Raw genomic sequence first — 11,148 nt, forward strand, 5'->3', positions numbered from 1 at the left:
TCTTACACAATTATGGCAAACTCAATAAACGAAAAATTTCACACTAAAATCACCCTACTATCTATCTATTTGGTTTTGTTCCCTCTAGTTACCAACTCATACAGCCCTATTTACAATTTAGCAATTGGTTGTGGCTCCTCAAGAAACACTACAGACATAGATAACCGAATTTGGGTTGGGGATACTACTGATAACACCAATCTGTTTTCCTTCATTGAACCAAAAACCATAAACCCATCAATTAAAACAAAAGCTATTTCTGTTGCAAATATCCAAATTCCATACACAACCGCGCGTATCTCTCTCTCAAATTTCACATACTCATTTTCTAGCATCACTAATTCCACTGTTTTTCTTCGCCTTCATTTTTACCCAACTTCTTATCAAAACTTTGAATCTTCTGATGCACTTTTCTCTGTTGTAGTAAACAACAACCTTACCCTTCTTAAAAACTTCAACCCTTCACTTTGGATTCATGATGATGAGGAGGACCAAAAAATCACCAAAGAATATTGCATCCAAATCCAACCAAGTGAGAAGCTACACATAACTTTCATTCCCAACAACACAAACCAACCAAATCCTTACCATGCTTTCACTAACGGAATAGAAGTTGTGTCTATGCCCTCATTTCTTTATTACACCAATCTCGATGACACAAACTATCATCTCCCAAATCTCGACTTTGACAAACAAGACTACCAAGTTAGTAACGACAAAGCTTTGGAGACGGTTTTTAGAGTCAACGTTGGTCAACCACAAGTTCCACCAAATAACGATACGGGTATGTTGCGTAATTGGGACAACGATTTTCCTTACTTGGAGAAAGAATATCCACTAAGTGTATCAGGTGATTTTGCACACCATCTCAAATATCTAGAAAATTCAATTCCAAATTACACTGCACCCGAAGTTGTATACTTAACTGCAAGAAGTTACGGAAAAGGTGCTACAGAGGACTACAATGTAACTTGGAACTTTGAAGTTGGTCTTGCTTTTACTTATATGGTAAGGTTACATTTTTGTGAGTTTGATTTACTTATCAAGAATCGAGGTGATAGAGTTTTTCAGATTTTCATAAATGATATTTTGGCTGAAGGATATGCTGATGTGATATGGTGGAGTGGTGGTAACATGATTCCTGTTTATAAGGATTATGTTGTATCTATGAAATATCTAGAAGGAAGTTTTCCTAACCAAAGAGTTAATCTTTCGGTCAAGCTACAACGATTACCAGACACTAATACACGATTCATTGATGTCATACTGAATGGAGTCGAGATTTTCAAAATAAGCGATAATAACAATAATCTCGCTGGTTTGAATCCTAAAAACACATAAAGCAACAACTATTACCAACTCAACATTCAAATTCAAAGAAACCGACCATAGTTATGGTTGTTGCGGTTGTAGTTTCATGTCTTTTGCTAACATTTTTTACTTCGGGAATAATAGTTTTTGCTAAACGGCGAAGAAGATTTGAATCTCATACTGAAATGGAAGAAAGTTCATGGAAGACAAACAAAGAAGGTTCCTCAACTTTACCATCCCATTTGTGCCATTATTTTACAATGGTGGAAATAAAAGTGGCTACAAACAACTTTGATGATATTTTTATCATCGGGGTTGGAGGATTCGGAAACGTGTACAAAGGTTACATCGATGGACTCACACCTGTTGCAATAAAACGTCGTAAACTGGGTTCTCGACAAGGTCTGAATGAATTCATGAATGAAATTGAGTTGCTCTCTCAGCTTCGTCATATTCACTTTTCCCTCATTGGATATTGCAACGAAGATGCAGAGATGATTCTCGTTTACGACTTCATGCAACGTGGCACTCTCCGTGAACATCTCTATGGTTCGGATAATGAACCTCTTAGGTGGAATCAAAGACTCGAGATTCTGTTAGGCGCAGCAAGGGGGTTGCATTATCTTCATGCAGGTGCGAAGCATAATATCATACATCGTGATGTTAAGAGTACAAACATATTGTTGGATGAAAAATGGGTGGCTAAGGTTTCTGATTTCGGGTTATCAAAAGTGGGACCAACCGGGATATCAATGACTCATTATAGCACTATGGTGAAGGGTAGTATAGGATATTTGGATCCAGAATGCTACCTGCGAAACAGGTTGACTCTAAAGTCTGACGTGTACTCTTTCGGTGTTGTGCTTCTTGAGGTGTTGTGTGTGAGACCAGCTTTGGATCATTCTTTGGATAAGAAAAAAGTGAACATGGTTGCTTTGTTCAAAAAATGTTACAATGAAGGTGTGGTAATTGAAGAGATGTTGGACCCATTCATAAAGGATTCTATAACAAGTGAGTGTTTGAAATGTTACTGTCAAATGGTGTTGAGTTGTTTGCATGGTGATGGAAATCAACGGATGTCGATGAGTGATGTGGTTGGGACATTAGAGTTTTTATTGCAGTTGGAGATGAGTGAGGAGGATAGTAAGTTTTTTGCTACCAAGGGAAAGGAAAAGAGTGAGCAAAGGATAGAATTGATACATATTACTGATGATGGGAGTGATATGCATTTCACAAGTTGTAGTGATGACGATGGGTCTCATACCACCTGTTGAAATATGATCCATATTTCTAGATATTTCTAAAATACATTAGAGAAAACTAGAATAACATAAAGTTGCTACATGTTTCTAGATTGTTCTATTAATGTCTAGGTTAAGTTAAAGCCTAGAAACATCTATAATAATCTTGTGTAGACAAGGCAAACAAAGGCCTAGATTATTCTAACTCTAGAAACATCTTCAAGCACCTATAAATAGACTTATATGGGAGGAATTGTATTTAAGCCTTTAAAGCCCTTGAGATGCAATGTCAATAATATTGAAGGCTTCATCAAAACATAGAGGAGCTCCCGTGTCAATCACATACATTCCTCTCTTTAGAGCATCTGTGGCACTCATAGTTACAACTCTAATTCGATTATTTCCTAATAATTGTTGTACTTCACAGGTTACATTAATTTGTTGGCCAACAATATCTCGACCTTGAACTATCAGTGTTGTAAATAATAGGCATCTTCTGTAGTTGAAAAACTACATCAAATACTAGACCAATTATTTACGTGATACTTCCCACGTTTTTTCAAGCGCAGAGACCTCGGTATCAGAAGTGGTAAAAGTTCTCATATTAAACAAAAATTCTTACGTGATTCAAATCATGAAGCATGACTGGAATCAACATTTTTTACCAAATTGATACGAATCATATTATGGGTCGAGATTAATTTCAAGATTGAATGTGACTGTTAGTCATCATTAACATTGTCAATGCCATATTGTTTGCAAGCAACCGGCTCAGGTTCAATAATGCTACAATCAATTAGAAATCATCTATCGCAAATATGATATCTAATGTCAAACTATCAAGAAACAACACTCTAAAGTGCTCTAATAATTCTACCTGACTTCTCAATTCTGAAAGATTTTGATATAACAATTATGCATCTCAGAGCTCCAATCATCATAGAAGGTTTTTTGGGATCCTCCACAAAACTGGATTAAATGTAACTAAGATGGAGCATCAATTGGAGTGCAGGACTTTGCAGCCATGCAGATCTGAGATCACATGGGAAGTTTAATTTTGAAGACAACTAAGGTAATGCAAATGCTCTAAAAGCTGAATTACTTGGTGTGATTCTAGCTATTGAAATTGCTTTTCACAAGGGTTGGCCAAATATTTGGGTAGCAACAGATTCAATGCTGGTCATTAAGCTTTTAAATCCCCAACACAGTTCCTTGGGAACTAAGAAACCAGTGGTTAAATTGCATCCATCTAACAAAAAATGAATTTCATAGCAACTCATATTTGTGCGGACAAAATGGCTAACCTAGGATTCTCTGTTCAAACTTTAACTCGGTGACATGAAGACTATGGAGGAAGGGTTTTGGTACAATCCCCCTTCTTTTATGTAATCTTTCTTTCTTCTAATATATACTTAGCTGGGGAAGCTTTTGCCCCCTTTTTGGATAAAAAACACTTCAAGAATCAAACTCATATTTGTATTACTATAAATTCATATCGTAAACTCTCCCATTACCATTTAATATGCGCTTAATTATTTAGTACATACGTGTAATTATGTAATCCTAAATTATTATTTTTGATTAACAACAGGAGGAAAGCCCAAAGAAAAACTACGCAGCAATCGATCAGTGATATTTAATCCTCAACATCATCAGCTAACAAAATATTATCAATTTGAGTTGGACCAAACTCAAAAAAATACCAATTTCAGTTGCAAGAGCATGTACACACATTAAATTCATGGTGAATATGAACGACCTTAACCTCCCAGTCTAGTTGACGTAATTGGCGAATCTTCCAACACAAGATTCACGTTGAAGGGCAAGTGATCCTTAATTTAGTAAAATGGATAAATTATGTGATCTTAATGCTTCCCAAGGACATCGTCCGACCATTTCAAAGGAGTCAATTTCATATTAGTCTCCCAAAGACCTCATATGACCATTTCAAAGTAGTCTATTTCATAACATGTCTCTAGTGTTGTTTCACACAAATTTCCTTTCTAGTTCTCAATGTAATGTATATAAAACAATAAATAAATGCAACTTCAAGCATCCTAACACTCACCAAGAAAAACAAAATCTACTCTTCTTCATTCTATTCTCACACAACACAACTATGGCAAACTCCATAAATGAAAAATTTCACACTAAAATCACCTTACTATATATCTATTTGGTTTTGTTCCCTTTAGTTGCTAACTCATACAACCCTGATTACAATTTAGCCATCGATTGTGGTTCCTCAACAAACAATACTGCCTTAGATAAACGAATGTGGGTTGGTGATAATAATGATAACTCCAATCTCTTTACATTCATTGAACCAAAAACCACAAACCCCTCTCTTAATATACAACCTGATTCCCTCTCAAATAGCGAAACTCCGTACCCAACTGCGCGTATCTCTCACTCAAATTTCACATATTCATTTTCTAGCATCACTAACTTCCCTGTTTATCTTCGCCTTCATTTTTATCCAACACTATCAAAATTTGAATCTTCAAAAGCATATTTTTCTGTTGAAGTAAACAACAACCTTGCCCTTCTTAAAAACTTCAACCCTTCACTTGGGATTCATGAAGAGGAAAAAATGACCAAAGAATATTGCATTCAAATCAAACCAAATGAGAAGCTAAACATAACCTTCATTCCCAACAACATAAACACATCAAATGTTAATTATGCTTTCATTAACGGAATCGAAGTTGTGTCTATGTCGTCTTTTCTGTATTACACAAACCTAGATGACCTAAATTATCATTTCCATTTAATTGGCTTTAACAGCAGCGAATATAAAATTTGTAATGATAAAGCTTTGGAAATGGTTTATAGAATCAACGTTGGTGTAAATCAAGTTCCACCAAACCAAGATACAGGTATGTTTCGTAATTGGGAATACGATTATTCGTACTTGGAGAAACAATATCCATATAGTGTATCAAGTGCTTATGGACATGATGTTCATCTCAACTATCAAAACAATACCATTCCAATTTACACATCACCAGAAGCTGTATACTTAACTGCAAGAAGTTATGGAAAGTATGTGACAGAGGATTACAATGTAACTTGGAATTTTGAAGTTGATTCTGGTTTTATTTATATGGTAAGGTTACATTTTTGTGAGTTTGATCCGCTTATCAACAGTATTGAGGATAGAGTTTTTCAGATTTTTATAAATGATATCATGGGAAAAGGATATGCTGATGTGATTAAATGGGCTGGTACGCGTTTGGTTCCTGTTCACAAAGATTATGCTCTAAAAATGTACTCTCAAAATGGAAGCTCTGAAATTGAAAGAGTTAATCTTTCAATCAAGCTTCAACGATTACCAGTAGGCTACACAGAATACAGAGATGTCATATTGAATGGTATCGAGATTTTCAAAGTAAGTGATAAAAATAACAATCTTGCTAGTTTGAATCCCAATAAGCACATTATACTATTTCCAAATCAACAAGCAAAGTCAATGAAGTCAACCATAGTCATCGTTGCTGTGGTTGGATTACCATGTCTATTGCTAGCATTTGTAGTGGGAATAATAGTTTTTGTTACAAGGAGAATAAGATTTAAATCACAATTTGGAATGGAAGAAAGTCATTGGAAGAAAAATAATGAAGGTTCATCAACTTTACCATCCCATTTGTGTCGATGTTTTACAATAGCGGAAATAAAAGCGGCTACAAAAAACTTCGAAGATATGTTTATGATTGGGGTTGGAGGGTTCGGCAATGTGTACAAAGGTTATATTGATGGAGTTACACCAGTTGCGATAAAACGTCTTAAACCGGGTTCTCAACAAGGTGCAAACGAGTTCTTGAACGAGATTGAGTTGCTCTCACAACTTCGTCATATTCACTTGGTTTCACTTATTGGATATTGCAATGAAGGTGTAGAGATGATTCTCGTTTATGACTTCATGCAACGTGGCAGTTATTATGAAACAATGGAAGAGCAAAATAAAACTGCATTATTGTGGAAATTGAGTGATACAAAGGTATATATAGGCCTAAGAATTGTACAACACAATCTAGATTGTACTACACTTGAGATGATGAAGTACAATGGTGAAGTAACTTGCATTTCAAGTTACTATTATTCTCTATATTATCCTTCTCTGCATGCTGCTGTAATAGCCCCCCACAAGTTGGAGGGTGATAAATGTCTATCATCTCCAACTTGGACAACAAAATGTTGAATGGTTGAGGGAGAAGAGCCTTGGTGAAAAAATCAGCAAGCTGGTCTTTGGAAGAAATAGGTAGCAATTTGAGAATGTTGGCCTGCAGTTTCTCTCGTACAATATGACAATCTATCTCTAAATGCTTAGTGCGTTCATGAAACACAGGATTGGCAGCAATATGAAGTGCACTTTGATTATCACAGTAGGTAACAGGAGTTTTGGGACATTGAATCTGCAGATCATGAAGAACATATAAGATCCATTGCAATTCACATGATGCTGCTGCCAAAGCTCTATACTCAGCCTCAGAGGAAGATTTGCTGACAGTGAGTTGCTTCTTTGTCCTCCAGGAAATGAGTGACTTGCCCAAAAAAAACACGGACCAGAAATAGATCTTCTGGTATCTCTGCAGCCTGCCCAGTCTGCATCTGAAAAGCCTTGTAATTGAAGAGGAGCATCTCTAGGGAAGAAGATACCACGACCTGGAGATCCTTTCAAGTATCTCAACACTCTTGTTGCCGCAGTAAAATGAGTTTGAGTAGGATTGCTTAGAAATTGACTCAACTGCTGAGTTATGAATGTGATGTCTGGCCTGGTGGTATTAAGATATAAAAGTCTCCCAATCAATCTCCTGTAAGCAGGAACATCAGAGTAAGGTTGTGAATCATCATTATGAAGCTTAACATTTGGATCAGAAGGTGTGCTGATAGGCTTGGAATGGAGGAATCCTGAATCTTCAAGTAAATCTAAGCAATACTTTCTCTGACATAAAGAGATTCCAGATGAAGAATGAGCAACTTCAATACCAAGGAAGTATTTAAGAATGCCCAAATCTTTAATTTGAAATGTGTTGTGAAGAATATGTTTGATACTTTTGAATTCCTCCAAAGAGTTCCCAGCTAAGATCACATCATCAACATAGACCAGCAAAATAGTGAATGAAGATAAAGTGGTTTTAAGAAAAAGGGAATGGTCTGAAGAAGCCTGTTTGTAACCATTGATGAGTAAAACTGAAGTCAACCTTTCATACCATTTCCTGCTGGCCTGCTTCAATCCATAAAGTGACTTGTTCAATTTACATACTTGATTAGGATTGGAATGTGGAACACCAGGAGGGACAATCATATAAACATCTTCTTGAAGTTCTCCATGCAAAAAGGCATTGTTCACATCAAGTTGATGGAGATGCCAATTGTGCATAGATGCCAAAGCAAGAACAATCCTGACTGTTGTAAGCTTAGCCACTGGAGAGTATGTTTCAAAATAGTCTAAGCCTTCAATTTGGTTATATCCCTTGGCAACCAATCTGGCTTTATACCTCTCTATGGAACCATCAGCATGATGTTTCACTTTGTAAACCCACCTGCAGCCTATGGGTTTAACATGAGGTGGAAGGTCAACAATTTCCCAAGTACCAGTCTTACTCAAGGCATTAAGTTCATCTTGCATAGCTTTTCTCCAACAATCATGCTTGTTTGCTTCAGTGAAGGATTTAGGCTCAGGTTGAGTGTGAAGAGACAAAGCAAAACAGGAATGAGAAGGAGAAAGATTAGTAAATGACATATAATTGGAAATATGATAAGGAGAAGAAGATGCATATATGGAATTGACAATAGGACATATGTAATCTTGTAAATAAGCAGGGGTGGATCTAAGTCTAGTAGAGACTCTAACAGGTAGTGGAGCAATGATAGGAGAATCAGAAGGAGCAGAAGATTCAGAAGTGATGGGTGAGTTGAGTGAACCATGAGGTGAATCTTCTGGTGTAGAAACAGGAGAAGTGGGAAGAGGTAAAGGGTCAAGATCATCAACAAAAGGTTGAGATGAGGGAGTGATATAGTGCCAGGTATCAATGGCAGAAATAGGAGTGGAAGGCTGATAAGGTAAAACTGTTTCATGAAAAGTAACATTTCTGGACACAAAGATAGCTCTAGAGTGCATGTCCAGAAGGACATAACCTTTGTAACCAGGTTTATAGCCTAAAAAGATAGACTTTCTTGCTCTAGGTTGAAGGTTGGTTCTGTGAGATTGGATAGTAGAGGCAAAACATAAACAGCCAAAAACTTTGAAAAGATTAGAATCAGGAATAGAATCATGTAGAACATGATAGGGAGATTTATGATGAAGAAGAGGAGTGGTGACTCTATTGATCAAGAAAACTGCATGAAGAACATCATATGACCAATAACAATTTGGTAATTTGGATTGAAATAAAAGAGCTCTTCCTACATTGAGTATATGTTGGTGTTTTCTTTCTACTCTAGCATTTTGCTGAGGAGTCTCAACACAAGACCTATGATGGAGAATGCCTTTAGAGTTATAAAATGAAGGCAAATCAAATTCAGGGCCATTATCACTTCTAAGGATTTTAGGAGTAATATGAAACTGATTTTCAATGAGAGTGATAAACTGTTGAACATGAATAGACACCTCAGCTTTGGATTTGATCAAAATGATCCAAACAAACCTACTAAAGTCATCAACAATAGTGATAAAATACTTATGACCATGAATAGAAGGAACACTCAAAGGACCCCAAATATCACAATGAATCAGTTCAAATTTAGAAGTAGCATGAGATAAACTATGAGGAAAAGGCAATTTCTTATGTTTAGCAAATTGACAAACATCACAAATGGCTTTATTATCAACACAGATTGAGGGATACAAAGAATGCATATTTGACAATCTTTGATTGGACAAGTGCCCCAATCTAAAGTGCCAAAGTGCAGTTTCAGGAATATGAGTAAAAGAACTAGAAACAATAGGTTGAACATCTTTATTTATGGATATATTACAATGAGGAACATGAGAAACAGAAGACTGTAAAGGAAAAGCTGAAGGAGAAACTCTCAATTTGTATAAACCACCATGAGGATCAGCCAAACCAATCATCCTGTGGGTAAGCAGATCCTGTATGATGCATTTATCAGGTAAAAATTGAACATAACAATTCAAGCTGCTAATGATTTTGGCAATAGAGATCAAATTAACCTTGAAATGTGGTGAATATAAGACATTAGAAATCTTAAAATGTGGAGAGAAAACAACAGTTCCAGCATGATGTATAGTAACAATGGTTTTATTTGGTAAATGAACATGAACAGGTTTGATAGATTGGTATGAAGTAAAATAGTGTAAAGAGGAACAAATGTGCTCATTAGCACCAGAATCAAGTAACCAATCATTAGATGAATCAGATAAAGCACAAGAAAAAACAGTTGATATACCTGAAGGAGGAGTGCCAGAGGAAGAAGGGAAATTAGGAGCAGAAGCAATATGGTTTGAGGTTGGGGGAGAAGGAGTGGAGCCTGAAGCAAACAAATGTGATTGCTGAAGAAGAGACACAAGATGATTGTAATGCTCCTGAGTCAAACCAGTAGGAGGAGAATTGTCAACTGCAGAGTTCACAGGCTGAATCTCTGCATTGCTAGCAGAAGCAGTAGTAGCATTTGCTGTAGGATTGGATTTGTATGAATTGGGGTATCCATGCTTCTGATAACAAAACTCCACAGTGTGGTTTGTACGTTTGCAGCAGTCTATGTGAATATCTTTATGGATCAGATAATGAACCTCTTACTTCGAAGCAGAGGCATGAGATTCTACTAGGTGCCGCGCGGGGGTTGCATTATCTGCATGCAGGTGCAAAGCACAATATCATACACCGTGACGTGAAGAGTACAAACATATTGTTGGATGAGAAATGGGTGGCTAAGGTATCTGATTTTGGGTTATCAAAAGTGGGACCGATGGGGATGTCGATGACCCATGTCAGCACTATGGTGAAAGATAGTCTTGGGTATTTGGATCCAGAATACTACATGCGACAAAGATTGACTCTAAAGTCTGATGTGTACTCTTTCAGTGTTGTGCTTCTTGAGGTGTTTTGTGCCAGACCCCCTTTGGTTCGTTCTATGGATAAGAAAAAAGCAAGTTTGGCTGTTTGGTTCCAAACATGTTACGATGAAGGTGTGATCATCGACGAGATGGTGGACCCGTTCTTAAAGGATTCTATAACAAGTGAGTGTTTGAAATGTTATTGTCAAATGGTGTTGAGCTGTTTGCATGATGACGGAAATCAACGAATGTCGATGAGTGATGTGGTTGGGACATTAGAGTTTGCATTGCAGTTGGAGATGATAGTAAGTTTTTTGCTACCAAGGAAAAGGAAAAGAGTGAGCAAATGATAGAATTGTCACATTTTACTGATGAAGGGAGTGATATGCATTTCACAAGTAGTAGTGATGACGATGGATCTCATACCACCAATTCAATCAGAACTGAAGAACAACCTTTGTTTTCTGCTATATAGGGTGTGATGACATATATGTATATATAGAGTGTGTATATGTTATAACATGTTCTATTCCGTTCATTTTCCAAACAATGGAACAAGTAATTTGTTCTGCTCCA

General features: G+C 36.6%; 2 pseudogenes across 1 annotated transcript; both read left to right on the forward strand.

Annotated features, from left to right (window-relative positions):
• On the forward strand, positions 1-2,585 carry LOC146904495 (receptor-like protein kinase FERONIA pseudogene; annotated as a pseudogene). The gene has a single exon (XR_015020082.1). The product of XR_015020082.1 is annotated as a receptor-like protein kinase FERONIA pseudogene (transcript).
• A 1,897-nt stretch (positions 2,586-4,482) lies between these two features.
• On the forward strand, positions 4,483-11,148 carry LOC146904496 (receptor-like protein kinase FERONIA; annotated as a pseudogene).

Source organism: Medicago sativa, chromosome 7, assembly GCF_051527215.1.
Source record: "Medicago sativa cultivar Bolivia chromosome 7, Bolivia_mono, whole genome shotgun sequence".
NCBI lineage: Eukaryota > Viridiplantae > Streptophyta > Magnoliopsida > Fabales > Fabaceae > Medicago > Medicago sativa.